The sequence below is a fragment of the Dipodomys merriami genome, unplaced genomic scaffold, assembly GCF_024711535.1.
Source record: "Dipodomys merriami isolate MVZ:Mamm:240054 unplaced genomic scaffold, mDipMer1.0.p SCAF_194, whole genome shotgun sequence".
Taxonomy (NCBI): domain Eukaryota; kingdom Metazoa; phylum Chordata; class Mammalia; order Rodentia; family Heteromyidae; genus Dipodomys; species Dipodomys merriami.
Genome location: NW_027203315.1, coordinates 309,424 through 330,319, shown reverse-complemented (window position 1 = coordinate 330,319; position 20,896 = coordinate 309,424). Strand labels below are relative to the sequence as shown.

The window sequence follows — 20,896 nt, the reverse complement described above, 5'->3', positions numbered from 1 at the left end:
TTCAACCTGAGGCCAGTTTTACAGGAAATCATGGCTTGCTTTTAGAATGGAATTAGCTTAGTCCTTCACTCTACACCTTGAGACACTATTATTCTCTGTTTTTGGAAATGCCCCATCTCCCGTGAGTAGGCTTGTCCAGGTGATCCTTGGAGGCAGGGGCAGGCACTTGGCTGATAGGTATAGATTACTGAACCTGTCAGCCTGGGACTAAGAATTTCCGTTGGGCCTGCCCCCCCACCCCCACCCCACCCCCCACCCCCCACCCCCGTTAGAACCTTCTTTAGTCCATACCACCTGTGTCTCCATGATTGTGTCCTTTGTCCTGTCTCCTGGCTCATCTCCAGGTATCATGGTGTCCCAATTCAGCTCTCCATGGGAGGTGAATTGGTTTGTTGGTATTGTTTTTGTTTTTTTTTTCATTTCTCTCTGGCCTATTTCCTAGCCATATTATGTGTATTTTGGGGCCTGTAGGCATTCATAACAATGGGCTGCCTGCTGACTGCTAGTGGTGTAATAAAGACTCCAATATCCCATCTTCCAAAATGTGCCTTCTGGGATCATTTCACCTTACAACAGATGTGGTCTCATTGGGGATCCCAGTGCCAAGGAGGGCATCGGGGCTCCTTGAAGCCACTGGTGGATGGTCTTGGTGGGCCGGCTGCCAAGGGAAGGAAACCCATACAGGAGAGGTATGCCACCCCTGTGAAGTTCCAGGGCCCAGTAGTCTTTGCGCCACTCTGACAGCCAACTCATCAATGCTTGAAATTTCATCCAAACATCTTTTTGGAGTGGCTTAGAAATCTTCTGGAAGGGGCTGGGAAGGTGGCTCAGTGGTAGAGCGCTTGTCTTGCATGCATGAGGCCCTGGGTTTGATTCCTCAGCACCACATAAGCAAAAAGAAAAAAGCCAGAAGTGGTGCTGTGGCTCAAGTGCTAGAGCGCTAGCCTTGAGCTGAAGAGCTGAAGGACAGCGCCCAGGCCCAGAGTTCAGGACCCACGACCAAATCCCAAACAAAAAAAAATTAAAAAAGAAATCTTCTGGAACTGTTTCTTTGTCCTATATTTTGTTTATGTATTTTTCTGAAACCTGAGACTACACAGTCCATCTGTAAATTGAAGTGGTAAAGGGACATGTGCTCTCCCATTGGAGGGTGCTGAGAGGTTTTGGTGGCCCTGAGTGGGAGTCACTCACTCAGCAGACTCTCATACTGTGGAGAATTCTGCAACCTCTAGCGGGAAGATCTGTGGATCAACTCCCACCAAAAGTGCTCTCATACAGAAGAGAATTCTGGATATGGTTGTGTTGGGGTCTGCCTGACCTTAGCTGGCTTTTTTGTGTGTTTGTCTTGGTCTTGAACCTCTTCTATTTGGTCTTGTGTCTTCTCTATGGGGGAAACCAGATCCTGCTATGTGCTGTGTCCTACTCTGCATACTCTGAGAGTGTGCAGGAAGCTGAGGACCTGGTTCAAAACAACTAGCTAATCTTAGCAGTTTAAAAATTGTAAAGTGCTCCCAACTAAAATTGGCAAAAGAAAGTCAGGCTGCCAGGTGAGTAGACAGAGTAGCCCCATCCAACTGAAGGTATTCAAAGGTCAATTGATATGTAAAATGCTCTAGACAATTGGGACAAAAAGTAAAGTCAGTTACTGGGTGGGCTCCAGGGAATCCCCACCCAGCATTCTTCAATAGAAGTATTTAATATGCTAATATGAGGTTGAGCCTGGTCAAGAGCAGCTGACCCTGGAAAAATGTTGCCAAGCTAAGGTAATTTGCTTAAAAGTTTGTCTGAAATCTTAGTCATCTGCAGGAGTAAGCTTGGCAAAAATATCTCTTGCCACTAACAATTCAGGAAAATGTATAACTGGTATCTGTTAGTATTATCCACACATTTGGTCCTCAGCTCAACCTAGACCCGGGGCCTCCTATAGTAGGAGGCCTACTCAGGCAGGCAAGCCCACCTAATCGTCCAAAGTGACAGAGCCCACCACAACGAAGTTGTTAACAAAGAAGCAACTTTATTGAGAAGGTTCCTACACAGACCAGTCAGGGCCCAAGCAACTGCGGGAGCTGATACTGCAACCCCAAGCGGCCCCCATTCTTTGGGTTTTAAAGGCAAAATCCATGAGGGTGAGCCTGGTCACAAGCAGCTGACCAATGGGATCGTAACACACACAAAGGATTGTACAAACATACCAGACCACACACTGGTGGCCAATAGGCAGAGTTTACTGTAAGCATGTGCAAAAGTAAGGGTTTACCATAAGCATATGATATTGCCAGTTGGAGCCAGATTACAACCTGTTTTATGGGTCAGTGTTTTTTTTTTTTTTTTTTTGGTCCGGTCGTGAGACCTGAACTCTGGGCCTGGGCACTGTCCCTCAGCTCTTCAGCTCAAGGCTATCGCTCCACCACTTGAACCACAGTGCCACTTCCAGCTTTTTTCTTTTTGCTTATGTGGTACTGAGGAATCGAACCCAGGGCCTCAGGCATGCAAGGCAAGTGCTCTACCACTGAGCCACCTTCCCAGCCCCTTATGGGTCAGTCTTTAACTGAACAATCAAGAGTGGGTTAGGTTGTTAAGGGGAGAGGGACCAGATGAATTTTCTTCATTCCAGGTGAACTAGGCCCTGCTACTTTACAGGTTTTGTTTTTGTTTTAGGGATTATAGAAAAAAACAAAAACCTTGGCTCCAAGCAGCCAAGTTCTTGAAATGAAAAGAATGCTTCTAGGTCCCCCTCCCCTTAACTTATCCCACCTTCATTGTTTTGTTAAAGACTGACCGATTAGCCGGGCGCTGGTGGCTCACACCTGTAATCCTAGCTACTCAGGAGGCTGAGATCTGAGGATCGCGGTTCAAAGCCAGCCCATGCAGAAGAGACCTTGAGACTCCTATCTCCAATAAACCACCAGAAAACTGGAAGTGGCACCGTAGTTCAAGTGGTAGAGTGCTCACCTTGAGCTGAAGAGCTGAGGGACAGCGCCCAGGCCCAGAGTTCAAGCCCCACGGCTGACCAAAAAAAAAAAAAGACTGACTGATTAAACAGGTAGCCAGTAATCTGGCTCATGCTGGCATGCTGGCTGGCATGCTGGTGACATCGCGAGTTTACTATAAACTCTACCTTTTTCACATGCTTATGTTAAACTCCACTAAACTCCCTTGTGTATGTTTACCTTAAGCTCCGCTTTACAATTGAATTCGCGAGTCATTTAAACCAAAAGTGATAGGCTGGTTTAAACAGCCATTATGTGACAAAGTGTAACCTCACTGGCCACCTGCGTGTGGTCTGGTATGACTGTGCAGTCTTTGGGGTGTGTGAAAATCTCATTGGTCGCCTATGTGACCAGGCTTCACCTTCTGATTTTTGCCTTTAAAAACCTAAGCACGTGGGCCATTCGGGGTCGCAGTATCAGCTCCCGAGCCTGTGCTGCGGCCCTGGCTGGTCAGTGAAGGAACCTTCTCAATAAAGTTGCTTCTTTAATATCAACTTTGTTGCGGTGGGCTCTGTCACTCTGGATGACTAGGTGGGCTTGCCTGCCTGAGTAGGGGGTCTTCCTACTACACAGGAACTAGGCCTATCAAGTCTAAAATTCCTAAAACAAAGGCAAAGCTCAAAATGGAATCATACCAGTTTGGGCCCCATCTCAGAATCCACTTCACTTCCTGCCCTTGAATTCCTTCAAAACAGCTGGCCACTCCATCCCTTCACTCAGACCTACCTAGCAAGCACTTACCTCACTCACTTCAGCTCTCACTTTCTCCCCTAGATGCTCCTTCAACCTGGATAGGAGTATATGCCAACTGCTCTCTTTCCTGAGGAGATAAGAAGTAAGGAGGCCACGTCTGGCCAGCGCCATATGGGCCACATGGTGGATGGTAGGGTCTGGCATATTATCTTCATGCTGGGGGAAGGACCCCTGGCCCACCCCCATTGCCTGCCTAGCAAGTAATAGGCATGCGCAGACCCCTGGAGGCATGGGCAGGCACTTGGCTGATAGGTTACTGAATCAGGGACTGGGAATTTTCTGAGGATCTGCCCTCTGTGCCAACATATTTTAGGCCTGGACCAGCCTAGCCGCTGGACTCCATGCCACTTGTGTCTCTGATCCTGTCATGTGTCTCTGATCCTGTCATGTGTCCCATCTCCTGGCTTATCTCCAGTCATCATGGAGCCCCAATTCAGCTCTCCATTGGAGCTGAATTGGCTTGTTGGTATTGTTCTTGCTATTACTTTCCTCTTTAGCATGTTTCCTAGCTGGGTTATGTGTATTTGCGTGCTGTAGGCCTTTGTAACAACTGGTGGCCTGTAGCCTGTTCACTGTATAATAAAGACTCCAATACTCTATATTTTAAAATGTGGCTTTTGGATGATTTACTTACAACAGATATAGCCCCTCTAATAAACCTTATAATATTCTTTCTCCTGTGCCTGCCCCCCCCATGGTCCCCTGTGATGGTCATGACAGATTCTTACATTTGGTGCACAAAACCTGGGATAGGTTCCCCAGTAGATATGCTCCCCCTCCACTTCAGACAGGGTACTGACCAGCTGCTCCAGGCCTTAGCCCATGGTCCTACAATGGAGTCGCCAGAGGACCACCAAGGTAACTTTCTCCTAATCAAGTGCTGTAACTTCTGCCCATCCAACACTGGCTAATTCATTCCTACCCAGGTGAGTGACCAATCCAGAGGCTTAGATTCTGCTGTTCAGGCCACCGGGACTGTGTGGGGGCTTCAGGGCCCCAGAAAGCTTGGCCAAGTATCTAAGCCACATTCTGAGGTTTCTCTTCTGTGTCAGTTGTCTGAGGCGTGCTGAGAGCTGACTTATGGGTGGAAAATTTCTTACATTCCTCATTTTCATAGGGTTTCTCTTCTGTGGGTGTTTGAGGTTGGAAAAGTCAGGTCTGACTTCTGAGAGGTAGCTTTTGTACATTGCTTAGGCTCACTGGACTTCTCTGAATAATTGCTCTGAGCTTCCGTAGGGTTTAATTCCTTACAAAAAATTTTCCCCATTTACTACATATATAGAGATGCTGTCTAGTGTGTATTTTGTGATATGTAGTGACTGTAGGTCTTAAGTAGAATGCCTTTTCACATGCAGTACATTCAGGTATATTCCTTCCACCCTGAAGAATTTCTTTGTTATGGTTATAGGAGGGTTCTCCTACACAAACCCAATTACATTTAAAGAATACAGTCTCTGAATTTAGTATTCTCTTCTCCACCATATTCAAAATATGGCAGCTCATTTGGACTCCCCAAATACCTGATGGATTCTTCAACTACACGAAACACACCAGGCCTATCGTAAGCATGCATCTCCTCAGGCTCACTATAGCGAAGCATGTTCTGACACTCAATGAAATCTTCAGCCCTCATGCCTAAAGAGTTCTCCTTAATCCTAATAAGCTCTGGTATATGTGTGGAGCGCAAACAAAGTTGTTACTAATCTCACGCTTTCCTCCACTGTGGTAGAATTTGTGATTGCTACTTCATACAGACATTCATCTGGACTTTCCTGGAAGGTCTTAAGCATGTCTTCCATTTCTTAGACTCTAAAATGAGTCATAGAAAAAAATAGACAAAAACAGAGATCCAAATTCCTTTTTATAAAGACAATAACATTTCTCCCATCCTGTTAGAGATTTTGAAATATCAAAATAAGAATTGATTTATGAGAAATATGTGCTTTGCTCTCTAATGTATTAACAAAGTAATAGTGATATTTTGCAAGGGAAAAGAATTTTTTTCTGTTTCTGTTTTTTCTTCTTTTTATATCATAGGAAATATTTACTCAAACTACTCAACTACATAATGGTAGAGTTTTAAGCTGAGTACTTACCATATGCCTTTTGTATTCTTGGGATTTTTCAATTTTTTTTTATCACAGGGGAATAAATGCATTGTTCTCTTTTATATTATTGAAATAATTTATATATTCTACTGCTTTGCTTCTCAATCAGTAGGTGATGAACAGGATGATTTTGTAGATTTGGAGAACATAGGATGTTTTAGTCATCCCTTTAGCTTTTGCTTAAGCAGTAATGTTTCCTGAGAGCAAGGATTTATAATTACATCTCTTCAATTCTAAATTCTCACTAAGAATTACTTTGGGTATCTGTGGGAATTTTAAAATTCATTTCTCCCCACCTTAGACAAAGTCTCTTCAGATTTCCTTTTCTGGCATTCCATCCCCTCACAACCATGGAAGACCAAAAATATTCCAGCTCACCTCCTACTCAATCATTCTCTGTAGACTAAAAGCATTGGTCTAACTCTCAGTCTCAGTGCATCACCAGTTGCTACTTTCCTTATCATATGAGAGCAGCTCTGGTGTACTCAATTCCTACACCTGCATAGTCCTAGCTTCAAAGAAAATGAAATCTCATATTCTACATTTGAATTTTCTTTCTTTTGTTTCAGTATGATTTCCACAAAAAGAGAATTCCTAACTTGAACTCTACAGTATGTCTCCATACAAATTATTAATTCATAAGTGTTTGAGACAAAGGATCACCTAGTTCTCTCCCACAAACAGGACTCAGGGGAATTAGGAACATTATTGCTCAGTACAGCACAAGATCAACTTATCAACTGGGTTCAGGCTCCAACATCACTATCCCAGATGAATTAACTCACCTGTGAAATTCTTGTCTGAGGCTACTCCTAACCATGGTTCTGCACCTTGCTCCAAATGACAATCAATTTAGGCTTAGGAACACAGTGCCCTGATAATAAGAAGTAGAGGAGAACTGTTGCTCATACTGGGTAATCATTGGTCTAAGATCTCAGATATCCTGTTCAGAATGTTGTTCCTAAATCATATTTCTCATTGTTCACTGGCTCCTTGGCTCCCAGGCTTGGATCTATTTTGCTGGTTGTGTGGCTTGAAATCAGCTCTTTCATTCAAGGCTAGCATTCTACCGGTTTTGAGTCCCAGTTCTACTCCAGTTTTGTTTTTTTCTTTTGTCGGTTGTGAGTCTTGTACTCTGGGCCTGGGCATTCTCCCTCAGTGGTTCAGCTCAAGGCTAGTGCTCTCTCACTTGAGCCACAGCACTGCTTCTGGTTTTATAGCAGTTTATTGGAAATGAGAATTTCACAGACGTTCCTGCCCAGGCTGGCTTTGAACCACAAACCTCAGATCTCAGTCTCCTGAGTAGCTAGGATTACAACCATGAGCCACTGGCACTCGGCCCACTTCTAGTTTTTGAATAGTTAATTGGAGATAAGAGTCTTATGTGGAATTTTTGGCCATTGCTGGCTTCAAACCAAAATCCTCAGATTTCAGCCTCCTAAATAGCTAGGATTACAAGTATGAAAAACTGTACCCAGTGACAGGTTTGGATTATAAATACCCACTTTAAATTGATGATTTACAGAGCATACTTCCAATAGTGATATACATTCTTGTCCTAGATTGGAATCAACATACAAAAATTACCTCAGGTTTGGGAAGACAGTCTCCTGTCCGTGGAACATAGTTTGGAACTTTTGTCATCCTGCTGGTTTGGATTCTTGAAGAATGAGAATAAAATTGCCTCAGGAGTTATATCATCAAGTTGAAGTTGTCTTTAAAAAGAAATTAAACTTCTTACAGACTGGACTCATGTCTAATAGAATTGAAAGTTTGATAAATATTCACATATATACTAAAAATGAACCATTTGGCCCTAGCAAGTTAATGTGATTTTGATCACCCAAGAACATCAGGTTACTGTAGGTCTCCAGCATTATATCCCCATATCAGGTACTCTGACCAATGTCAAGTCCTCCCAGCTGAAGTCCACAGCTACATCATCTAATGACAACAGCTTTTGTAAGGGTACATTTACATCAAGTAATCATGAGAACACCAAGACTGGAATTTCATTTTCCTGTATATATGCTTTTGTTTTACATAAAATATCTGGAGCTTGCTGTGTTGTTATCTATACAATGGGAGAAGGAAAAATCAAAGTAGAAATGTTTGTTTCTATTTTAACTTAGTCATTCCCTACGATATGTATCAAAAGAGACATACACTAAGTATAGAGAAATAAAAATAAATAAATACAAAGATAACATAAGCAAAATCAGTAATGAACAGTGCAAGTAATGATAATATGAAATGGAATAAACATCAGCAGAAATTGTATGACCACACCACAGACCATTGATAATGAACAGATCATATATCTCAATAGTAAAAGTTGTATGCTGAAAAGCAAAGTCTCCAAGGACACGTTTAAAAGGCCATACAATTTTTTAAATCTACCTTTACTACTGGAGAACTACTATTCCTTGTACTGATAGAACAGCCAGACAAAAAGTGAGCAGGAGCCGGGTGCCGGTGGCTCAAGTCTGTAATCCTAGCTTCTCAGGAGGCTGAGATCTGAGGATCGCGGTTCAAAGCCAGCCCAGGCAGAAAAGTCTGTGAGACTCATATCTCCAATAAACCACTAGAAAACCGGAAGAGGTGCTGTGGCTCAAGCGGTAGAGCGCTCGCCTTGAGCTGAAGAGTGCAGGGACAGCACCAAGCCCAGAGTTCAAGGCCATGACCAACAACAAAAAAAAAAGTGAACAGGAACACATAAATGGATGGCATTATCTTAACCTAAATGTTATTTATAAAGTACTTGGTGTTACATTTACCAAGAAAGACACATTGAAAGTAAGTCCCAGGACAAACTTTCTAGAAATCAATATGAGAAATAAAGCTGTGATAAATACATTATAGTTAAATAATCTATTACTAATAATCTCAGTGAAATAAACAACAGGGAAAGTACAATGGACATCGGTGGAATGTTTCCTACCATTGATATTTATACAATATTAAAGGTAGCCATTTTCTTACTTCATCTTTGAAATAAAAACATATGTTTTAATGTTATATTCACAAGGGTATCTTCTTTTTTTTTTTTTTTTGTCGGTCGTGGGGCTTGAACTCTGGGCCTGGGCGCTGTCCCTCAGCTCTTCAGCTCAAGGCGAGCGCTCTACCATTTGAGCTACAGCGCCACTTCCGGTTTTCTGGTGATTTATTGGAGATAGGAGTCTCACGGTCTCTCCTGCCCGTGCTGGCTTTGAACCGGGATCCTCAGATCTCAGCCTTCTGAGTAGCTAGGATTACAGGCGTGAGCCACCAGCGCCCGGCCACAAGGGTATCTTCTGAAGAGTGGGGGAAAGCCAAAGAAATGGGTGCAAACAGGATGAAAAAGTGCATCAATGGAGGTCATTCAACACTGATGAAAATAAACTATATAACTTGTGAGTAGAAATGGGGGAAAGTGCTTGGGAGAGAGTGAACATAAGACATTGAACAAAAGGAAATGTCCTCATTACCTGACTCATGTAATTGTAATCTCTCTGTACATCACCTCTATAATAAATTAAATTATTTAGAAAACAATTCTCCATGGAGTTGTGTTAGCCTAAACTATTTGCTTACTGAAGAAAATCTACCATAGTTACAAGAACAGTTACAATAATTAGAAATAAAATAAAACACTTAATTTGAAACAAGAAATATTTTGAATTTAGGTTGAATATAAATTCTACATAAACTAATAACAATAATCTTGTTTTATGGTAGTATCCAATTCACTGTTAGTGTTAAATAGTCAGGTAAGAGAAAACAAAGTAAAATAAGTATTTCTGGCTCAAAACTGTTATCCTACCCTAGCTACTAAGGAGGCTGAGGTCTGGAAGCCAGCCTGAGTAGACAAATTAATCAGCTAATAAACAGGCTGGAAGCAAGGCTCAAGTGACAGTACCAATAGTGAATGAGGCCTATGAGTTCAAGCTTCAGTCCTAGCACAAGAAAGGCATGGTGAGGCTGAGGTAGGTGTGTCACATGAGTTTTGAAATTAGACACCAATTATGGTAACACAGCAAGTGCTCATCTCAGACATACAGAGAAAAGAAAATGGGTGAAGGCGGGGGCGGGGGGGGGAGAAGGGAAGCAAAAGGATAGGGAAAAGAAGGAAGAAGAGGAGACAAGAGAGGAGTGGCGAGGAGAGAAAAAGAAAGGGAAAGGAGGACAAGAAGACAAGATGGTAAGACAGGATCATGAAATTACATTTGACTCCTTAGATAGGACACCAAAAGTGATTGATCCAAAGCCAAACAAGACTAAGTACATACAATTGAAATTTTGTGCACCAAAAGGCATGATCAACAAAGAAGAAAAAACATGGTATATGAGAAAATATTTGCATATATCTTTAAATAGATTACTAAATGAAAAGAATTAGAAAATATAAAATGAAGTCCTATAATTAACCCCCAACACCAATCTGATTTTGAAATGGGAAAAAAAGACTAAAAAGAATATATACATATAGTTGATTAAAATATGAAAAGAAGTTCAATATCAATATTAATGAGTAAAATTCAAATCAAAATTACAATGAAATAGATACTTCACACTGTTAATATGTTCAAATTTTTAAGTAACAACAACAACAAAAATCCAAAGTCTAACAACTGCTGAAAAGGATGTGAAAATATGAACTTTGGTGCATCTCTGGCAGGAATGTAAAACAAAGATGGTATGGAGACTCCCAAAAATAACTATATAGAGAATTAGGAATATGGTGCAGCACTTCTATTTCTAGATTTGTACCCAACAGAACAGAAAGCAGGGACTAGAACAAATATTTGGAAAATCACTTCACTAAAATGACTCACAATAACCAAAAGATAAAAGCACGTAAAACAATAGATAAATGCATTGAAAAGGAAGGCAATTTGATTACATTTTACAGCAGCATGAACCTTGAATACAATAAGCTAAATAAAATACACCAATCATAAAGGAGCAACCATGGTATTATTCCCCTTATTGAACTTTCAAGGATGAACAACTTATAGAGGCAAAAAGTATGATGATTCCAGAGACTGGGACAGAGAAGAATAGGAGCTGTATACTTAATGATTACACAGCTTCATACGTGGATGATAAAAAATGCTGTACACGGATGGAAGGGATGGTCACACAATGAGGCCAAGTGCAATTTCAATGAATTGTACATTTAAGAGTGGTTTAGTAGCCAAATACCTATACTTCTGGAACTTGGGAAATTCAAGAAGGATTAGCCTACCTACCTAGGCTACACAACAAGTTCAATTGTTTCCTGGACTAGCAAGACCTGTCTTCAAAAGGAATATGGAAAATTCAAATTTTGGATTCTGAATTTTATCAGTGATAAAAGTGACTTATGTATCTATTTTTCCTAGTGAAATAGCAAGTGAATTGAAAGTGTTTGAAAACATGTTAAAACAGATTTTAGTTGGAAACACACATTAGAAATAACATTAATAACAAACACATTAACAAAAGACACACATTATTATAATCTATGCATCTTGCTGTTTGTTTTTTGTATATTTTTCACTGACTACAATTCAAATGTGTCACATATTCATGAATCATTTCTCCCAGTAGATTCCTAAGGATATTTTGCCACACATGTTAGCTACATTAGCATAGGCAAGTTGAACAGTAAGAAAAACTGGTTCCCAGAAAGATAATTTGAAGAAAAGAAAAAAATGAGAGGTATATGAAAGAGAGACTGAGAGAAAGAAAGAGGAAAAGAGACAGAAAGAAAAAATAGACCTGAAGAGAGAGAAAGAGAAAAAATTGGGGGGGGGGGTCACTCATGGGGCCTGAATTCTGGGCCTGGGCACTGTCCCTCACCTCTTCAGCTCAAGGCTAGCGCTCTACTACTCAAGCCTCAGCAACACTTCTAGCTTTTTTTTTCTTCATATGTGATACTGAGGAATTGAACCCAAGGTCTCATGCATGCAGGGCAAGCACTCTACCACTAAGCCACCTTCCTAGCCTCAAGAGAAAGAGAAATTTTTAAAAAGCTAATGAGTAGGAAATGGAATGAAGAGAGAAAATAGAGCAAAAAAAAATACTGTGAGGACACTTTAGAAAAAAATAGGGATTTCAAGAAACACCGTAGACTATACCATCAAATATAGTCTTAAGTTTTAAGTAAGACAAAGACCACAAAGCATTCCAAGAAGCATGTATAGAGAGTAATTTAAGTACCTATCGCTTACTCCGTCCTCTACAGCATTTGAAGTGTATGTGACCACACTATTTCAGCATCTCCCATCAATCTTCATTAATATAGTTTAATGTTACTCATGGGGATGTGATACTGGACTAGATGATAATGAACATTCACCTTCCAGGGGATGTCATCTCCTTGCTGTCAGTGAATCACATTACAAGTGTGACTATTTTTTCTCACATCAGAAAAACTAGAAGCAAACTGAAGCAAATCAGCACTCAACTTACACAGAATGTAAGATTTTATATTTCACTAAATCTATGATCAATCTTTATCTATTTAGGAACATGTTCCTGAAGCAGAATCTGCTTTTCTGTTCTTCAATCTTGGACACTCTTAGGTTCCCAAAATGGAATGTAAAATAAAGTGAGAAATAAAAAGTAACTCACCAGAAATCCTTGCATTCTTTCTTGCCTTTGACAATGAACAGGAGATACTGGAAGCATGGCTGATAGAGAAGGCAAATGAGGTAGTCAGGAAAGAACCTGTGTGATTGTGCCCCAGATTTTTCTTCTCAAAACATCATACATGGGCTGGAAAAGCATAAAGCTTTTTTATGAAAAAATAATGTTTTCTGTCTCAAATAGAACATTAAACTATCCACTAAAGATGAAACCACAGTCCATTAGTCAGTAGCTAGATAGTATAAAAGCAATTCATTTCTAGGTTACCATATGTATGTATACACACACACACACACACACATATAGTTAAAACTACTATTCCCACAAAATAATTGGATAATTAAAACAATAAACATATCACATCTTCACTAAAACTAGTTATTAGTGAAGTACACTTAGGGATGTATGAACTACTTTTCTCTTAATGCAAAGATATCCTAGAACTTAATTCAGCATTTGTACTCTACTTCATTCATTTACATATTTAAACACTGTGGTAGTGATGTCTGCTATAATTCAGTTTTTTTTCACCCAAAGTTATACAGGAAAAATGTATACAATATATATTTCTTGCATTACGTTTCCATAATGGTTTTGAAATGGCACATTTCTTTGTATCCAAATACTGAGAGCACCTTTGTACAATGACTTGCAATTTGCCATTTAACCTGCTTTGGCCAAAGGAGCATCAGCAAAGATGATGTAAACACAGGTTTGAGAAGTCCCTAATACTCACTTTCCTAAATGGTCACATGAAGAACCTTGGCCATCCTGCTAGAGATATAGAACCTCATAAAAATGCAACATAAAATACTGGTCATAGGATTGACACAATCCAACCCCATCCTGAGCCAATGAACCAGAAGATTAAAGTCTTCTATGTTACTGAAACAAAATATCAAGCTGAGGACACCCTAAAATGTAGATCCATAAAACTTAATGCTCTTATCCACACGTGTTTTTTTACACAATTACATAGAATGTAAACTTTTAATATAAAATAACATGAGCATTACAGTGATGTACGAAATGAAATCTACTCTGTAGATTTCAAAGTTTTTTGTTGTTTTGTTTGGAATGACAATATGAGTTATTAAAAAGCAATGTTTGCATATCAGTATTGAATTTTCTACAACACAAGAATGTTTACAAAACTTAGAAGGTTTTACTATAGACAAAGTTGTCCATATTCACACTGCTTGACACGGAGTGTTATAGATTTCAGGGTGGGATATTTTCCAAAAACAGAAACAAAAGAACAACAAGAAAAAAAAACCCCACACTTTCAAAGGATTTGTGTTCAAATGGAGACTACAACTCCCACAATGCTCTGTGCCATGCTGGAGGAAGTGGGATCTTACATGGGTTTGACCACTGCTAGACCCTAGGTCCATGGAGGGCATAAATGAATGGGGACCTTTCTCTTCCAGCTGTGGGAGCTGAGTTGGATTTTTTTTTTTGAAAAACATTATTTGCCTCCTGAAATACTCTAAGACCAACCAGAAGATGGAAATGTCTTAGGAGCATTAGATAAGTTGTTTTTTTAAAATTCTTACTTCTAATAATGTACTTGAGGTTATGAGAATACATTTAAATTTTTTATTTAATGGATACATTTTGTTGAATGTAAATTATGTCTCTGTTTTGCCTTACATTTTTTTGTCAGTCCTGGAGCTTGAACTCTGGGCCTTGGTGCTGTCCCTAAGCTCTTCTGCTTACGGCAGTGCTCTACCACTTGAGACACAGCACTGATTTTGTGGCGGCTAATTGGAAATAAGAGTATCACAGACTTTTGTGGCTTTCAACCATGATCTTTAGATCTAAGCCTCCTGAGCATCTAGGATTCCAGCGCCTGGATCGCCTAAATTTCTAAATATCTCCCCTATCACTTTAAATAGGTATTCACAGCCATTAAACTTGGACCATTTTCCACTGCTCTAATTTATACCCTGGAAAAAGTATCAGGATTGCTATAATCTTGTGTCAATTTAGATTTCTCAAAATCTAACAATTTCCCAGAAACTCCCAAACTCCATCTATGAAATCTTAAGGAGTGTTTCGTTATTTCTGAATTTTGTCTTTCCTTTACAGGATTTATTTTCTCTTTTTTTTTCCTTTTCAATCTTCAGCAAGGAGTGGAAGTCTGATTAACACTTCTTTCAGAAATAAATAGTTCAAATAACTTAAGTATAAAAGAACAGTGGAAAATGGCCACAGTCTTATGATTGCAAATAAATGAGAAAAATAATATAAGTGAACAAACACATGGTAAAAACAAAACAAAACAATTCATAGCATAAATCCTGTATTTCCCACATTTGTAAGGAAATAACTCTTTGAAAGAAACAAAAAAATATCAGCTGGGCACCTGTGGCTCAGACCTATAATCCTAGCTACTCAGGAGGCTGAGATCTAAGGATTGAGGTTCAAACCCAAGCCAGGCAGCAAAGTCCATGAGATTCATATCTCCAATAAATTACTCAGAAAACCAGAAGTGGCGCTGTGGATCAAGTGGTAGAGCACTTGCCATGAGCTGAAGAGCTGAGGGAAAGTGCCAAGGCCCAGAGTTCAAGCCCCACAACCGACCAAAAAGAGAAATCAATCAATGTTTGTTCTTGTATGGGTTGAGCAGACACAGCCTTCCAGAGGTTGGAAGCTGTTCCTCCACCCTGTCAGGATTTGGACGCAGAGGGCCTGCATGCACTTTTACGGCTCAGTACCTGGGCAAACAGAAATGGAGTAGAGACACTGTATCCTGTGATGCATGAGGAAATGCCCATAAAGAAACACCAGCAGCAATAGGACCTAGCAGCGCACAGTCACAGCAACTGCTGAGGGAGGATCTCTACTGTCTTCTACTGAAAGAGAAGCATCTGTTCCTGCATAAATGTGATAGGTTTGTCCCTAGAAATATAGAATTTGAATATTTGGAAGTAAACATTCCACAATCGCTCCCATTCAACAGTTGAAGAATCTCATGTGACTTCATACTGTAGTGTGTCCACTCTAAAAGAATTAGATCAACATTTCTTTTCATCTTACTTTCATCCTGTAAATACTGATGGAAAATTTCACAGTTTTGCTTCCTTTTTGGGTCCAGTCGTGGGCCTGAACTCTGGGCCTGGGCGCTGTCCCTCAGCTCTTCGGCTCAAGGCTAGCACTCTACCACTTGAGCCACAGTGCCACTTCCGGCTTTTTTCTTTTGTTGCTTATGTGGTGCTGAGGAATCGAACCCAGGGCCTCAGGCATGCAAGGCAAGTGCTCTACCACTGAGCCAGCTTCCCAGCCCATCTTGCTTCCCTTTTGTCCCATAAAGTCCAGATACTTAAGATATTTTTATCTTAGATCTGTCACCACCAGGATCCAATGTAACTTCCAGTGAATAGACACAGAATAAATTCTTGTTCAAAGTGGTTTGCCCCTTTGGTCCATCGTTTCATTGCTTGGTAAGCCCCAGACTTAGGTCAGGATAGAAGAAAGTAATGAATGCATGAAAGTACTGGATAGCCTTGCTTTTATTTCTTTCCATTAGGAGATTCATGTAAAAATTAGTGACCTCATCAGTGAACAAGTTTTTTAAGGTTTGGATATCTCCCTCAGTAATTCTCAATTTGAAAGCACTACTGAGGATCTCATCCTGTGGGCCATGGTCTAGGGCATTATTGATTTTCTTTTCCAGGTCTTCAATAAGTTCAAGATCATCTGTTCTTCTGTCCTTCTCTTTGTCTAAGAAATTCTTTTTCTTGGCCTCAACTACTACTATTTTCCTCCTAAATAAGACATTGCTTCCAAGCTGGGCACTGGTGGCTCACGCCTGTAATCCTAGCCACTCAGGAGGCTGAGATATGAGGATTGTGGTCCAAAGCCAGCCAGGGCAGGAAAGTCCATGAGACTCTTTTTTTTTTTTTGGTCGGTCATGGGGCTTGAACTCTGGGCCTAGGCGCTGCCCCTCAGCTCTTCAGCTCAAGGTGAGTGCTCTACCACTTGAGCTACAATGCCACTTCCGGTTTTCTGGTGGTTTTATTGGAGATAGGAGTCTCACAGTCTTTCCTGCCCGGGCTGGCTTTGAACCCTGATCCTCAGATCTCAGCCTCCTGAGTAGCTAGGATTACAGGCGTGAGCCACCAGCGCCCAGCTTGAGGAAAGTCCATGAGACTCTAATCTCCAATAAACCACTAGAAAACCAGAAGTGGCACTATGACTCAAGAAGTAGAGTGCTCACCTTGAGCTGAAGAGCACAGGGACAGCGCCCAAGCCCAGAGTTCAAGCCCTACGACCGACCAAAAAAAAAAAAAAAAAAGACATTGCTTCCAGGCAGAGTCAGGCTGATACTTCTGATAGGTCACGTACAGCCGGATGCCCTCCTTTATTGTCATTTTCAGGTCTTACAGTGATCTTTTCTTTTCTTTTTTGTTGGACATAGGGCTTGAACTCTGGGCCTGAGGGCTGTCCCTTAGCTCTTCAGCTCAAGGCTAACGCTCTACCATTTGAGCCATAGTGCTACTTCCTGTTTTCTGGGTTTTTTTTAATTGGAGATAAGAGTTTCATGGCCTTTCCTGTTATTTCCTTCTTCTTTTTGAGTACCCTAGCTGATCTTGCCTTCCTGCACAACTACCATAATTCTTCTTTGCATGACAGTCTCCGCTGGAGATTATTCCTTCTTGTTCCTGCCATAATGCTGATGGTTTTGTCCATCTCTTTTCCCTTCTTACATCTTTCTCTGAATGATCATATCAGTTTCCTTGATTTAAATAATCCATGGAGGGCTGGGAAGGTGGATCAGTGGTAAAGTGCTTGCCTGGCATGCATGAGGCCCTGGGTTTGATTCATCAGCACCACAGAAACAGAAAAAGAAGGAAGTAACACTGTGGCTCAAGTGGTAGAGCGCTAGCCTTGAACTGAAGAGTACAGGGAGAGCGCCCAGGCCCAGAGTTCAAGCCCCATGACTGACAAAATAAACATAAATAATAAATAAATAAATAACCTATGGAGAAAATTCAAAAGGGTGTCACTAACTTCTCAAAACTCCCATCACATGTATCCAAGTGCCTACAGTAGAAGTGTTCTTGCATGTTTCATAGGCACTTTAAACAATTTCCAAGAATGAAGTCATCATTTTTACCCAATATTTCTAGAATTTACCTCTGTATAATACTCATAAACATTTGGTCAGTTCTGTTTCTGTGATTTCTCACCTCCTCTCCAAAACAATGGGGACACCTCACACCCTTGCTACCCTCTTCAGAAATATCTGTTATATCCTGTTCTTGAGGTTTCCATGTTATGCAACTCTCTGAATTGCCCCTGCTGTGGCCCCAACCAATTGCTGTTCTATCATAGTCTTCTGAATTCAAAGTAAAACCAAAGGAAGGCAGGACTCTACAGGGCTGATCTCATGTAACTGCCACTGATCTTTGGATAGTCACTTATTCCATCAGGAGATTTATTATCCATTTTCAGCATGTTGTTCTGAGATCCAGAACCTGTCAGTTCACAAGATGAAGAGTTCAAAAATACCTCTCCTCAAGAGGCCACATTTCATGTTCCATTACAAGCAGAAATCACCATGGGCATTGTGGTCAGCTCTAATGGGAATCCAAGTAAGCTACCAACATTGCAGCAACTTTTTCAGTTGGTGAATAAAGCAATCTAATCTTTGTCTTTAACAGGTATTTTCATCAGTACCCACTGGAGAAAACAGAGTGTTGTGTGAGCGCCACCGTTTGAGGAGGGGCCAAACTCGGGGCAACGACCAGTTGCAGAAATGGAAAATGGCACCCAGAATCCTATTCAGCCCTGTTTACATACCAGACTGGAGCAGTGGAGGCCAACACACACGAGGTGAAAACCCCAGACCTCTTGCAGCCATTGCCGCCTTCACAGCTTTGGCCACCACCATCAAGCCTCTCAGTCATTGCACATTGAGATGTTTCTTTGTTGGCGGTAGACTCTGCTTGCCTTTGCCTGTTATCCACTTTCTGGCTTGATCTTACAATTAAAGCTTCTTAGTTCTTGTTGAAGCATATAGGGCTCTGATATTGCTTTATCTCTAGTCTGCCATCTAGGATTTTCATTTTCCCTTTAAAAAATTAACATATATGTATTTCTTTACCTCCTCCGTGATTTTCCTCTTTAATTTGTATTTTGAAATAACTCATAAGACCTTTGAACTCAAATAACATGGGTTTAGAAAATACTCTATAGCCATGAAGAAAAACCATTTTGAATTGTACTTTTTTAAAATGTAATAACACCTAGACACACTTAGCACCTAAATCTTAAAATCAGTTTTGTAGTTTTATTTTAAAGTACTCCCTCACCTTGTTTATACCTGCTGTGCCAAGTGATTCATGGTTACAGTGATAAAAGTTTTATGAATTAAAAATATCAGATAATTTAAAATTCTGAATATGTCTACTGGCAAATGAATATATTTGCCAAATGCTTGACAAACCCATGCACAACAGTAACACTCACAATAAAGTATATTAATTTCAAAGATTGATTATGATTTTACCTAGGGACAGGGTGCCAAGATATCACAGACCTTTGTCCCACAGCTTTAAGAAGGATTTCATGACCAGACAAGTGGTAGAAAACAAAAAGTAAAGGAAACAGCTTTGTGGGCTGGGAATGTGGCTTAGTGGTAGAGTACTTGACTAGCATGCATGAAACCCTACATTCCATTCCTCAGTACCACGTAAATAGAAAAGTCTGGAAGTGGTCCTGTAGCTAAAGTGCTAGAGTACTAGCCTTGAGCACAGAGAGGCTCAGGGCCAGTGCCAGCTCCACCCCTAATGAAAACTGGGTACTTAGAATGGAATATATGTTACAAAATTTCTTCAAGATTCTGGCTGTATTTATCATATAAGTTGACCTTTACACTCCATAGGTTGGCATTAGTCTTGAGAGCCTCTAAAGAGAATTGGAAAGTTTTAAAAATTGTTTTTGTAAAGGTAATGTACAAATGGGTCACCATTTTGTAAGTTAGGTAAAGTGTACATTTCTTGTTGGACAATGTCACCACTTCCTTTTTTCTCTTCCAGTTTTCCCCCCTGTTCTTGTTCACAAGTTGTCAACATCATATCTACTGGGTACCACTGCTGCTTGTGTTTCCCCATTTTCCCTCAATTTCTGTGTCCTCTTACTCTCCCTCAAAAATATGGATAAATCGGGGCTGGGAAGGTGGCTCAGTGGTAGAGCCCTTGCCTTGCATGCATGAGGCTCTGAGTTCAATTCCTCAGCACCACATAAGCAGAAAAAAAGCCAGCAGTGGCGCTGTGGCTCAAGTGGTTGAGTGCTAGCCTTGAGTTGAAGAGCTGAGGGACAGCACCCAGGCCCAGAGTTCAGGCCTATGACTGGACCCAGAAAGAAAAAAAAACATATGGATAAATAAACAAACAAGACAAAAAAATTCCTCTTGTTTCCATTTTCTGGAATTCATTTCAATATAAAAATCAGCAGCTTTATGCAAGCATCAGGCTTTGCTCACACATACATGACACTTATACTTCCTGCACCCAGTCATAGCTCACACCAGATTCTAAGGTCCACAAAGTAATTCTTTTCTCTTTCCACAGAAAGGAGCTGAGGATCAGAAAGATTAAGTGACTTTTGGGGAATGCTGGCTGAGCATAGTGGCTCACTCTTATAGCCTTCTTTACTGCAGAGAATGAGATCTGAAGATCATAATTTGAAACCAACCCAGATTGACAAATGTCTAATGGTAGACATTCACCATCAGTTAACTGTCAGAAAGCCAGAATTTTGTGTTGCAAGCAGTAGAGCTACAACACTACCATACTTAAATGAGAAACTTAAAGGATACTGAAGGATAGTGCAAATACAATGATCTTAAGAACCAATACTATCCCATACACACACCAACACCACCAACATACACACACATATTAAAAGAGATATTAGTACTGAAATCCAAATACAGTTTTTATATTTGTATATGCTTTATTATTGGCTTTAGTAAGGTTTGACCTGATAGTCTCTCTACCTATGAGCCACAATTCAAGCACTTTGTTGCAATTACTACCCAGGTTTGTGTACAGAAATACATTTTCCTAGTTAAGGACACATCCTTTTCCAACAATGGTGAAATGTCTCTACTTGGCCCAGGTTCTTCTATTGAGACCCAGTATCTTACACTATTTGTCCTGCATGGCCTGTAAGTTGATTGGTCCAGTAGATCTCAGCCATCCTAATAACTAGGATAATAGGTAGCAGCTATTGTACTGGATGGTACTTGCTTTAGGAAAAGTGCTCTGAGTTCACCATTCAGTGAAGGTTGTTAGAACTCACCTATTAATACTTTTTGTTCAGAATTGGGAACTTCATATATCTAGGACTGCAGGGGGAACATGGTGTTATTTCATACTGGTTTGATTTTTTTTTTTTTTTTTTTTTTGCCAGTCATGGGGC

The 20,896-nt window shown here is 40.5% G+C and overlaps 2 pseudogenes; both read right to left on the bottom strand.

Moving 5' to 3' along the window:
• Positions 1-15,282: 15,282 nt before the first annotated feature.
• LOC138831365 (sentrin-specific protease 2 pseudogene) lies at positions 15,283-17,535 on the bottom strand (annotated as a pseudogene).
• Positions 17,536-17,601: 66 nt separating this feature from the next.
• On the bottom strand, positions 17,602-19,584 carry LOC138831364 (sentrin-specific protease 2 pseudogene; annotated as a pseudogene).
• Between the last annotated feature and the right edge of the window lie 1,312 nt (positions 19,585-20,896).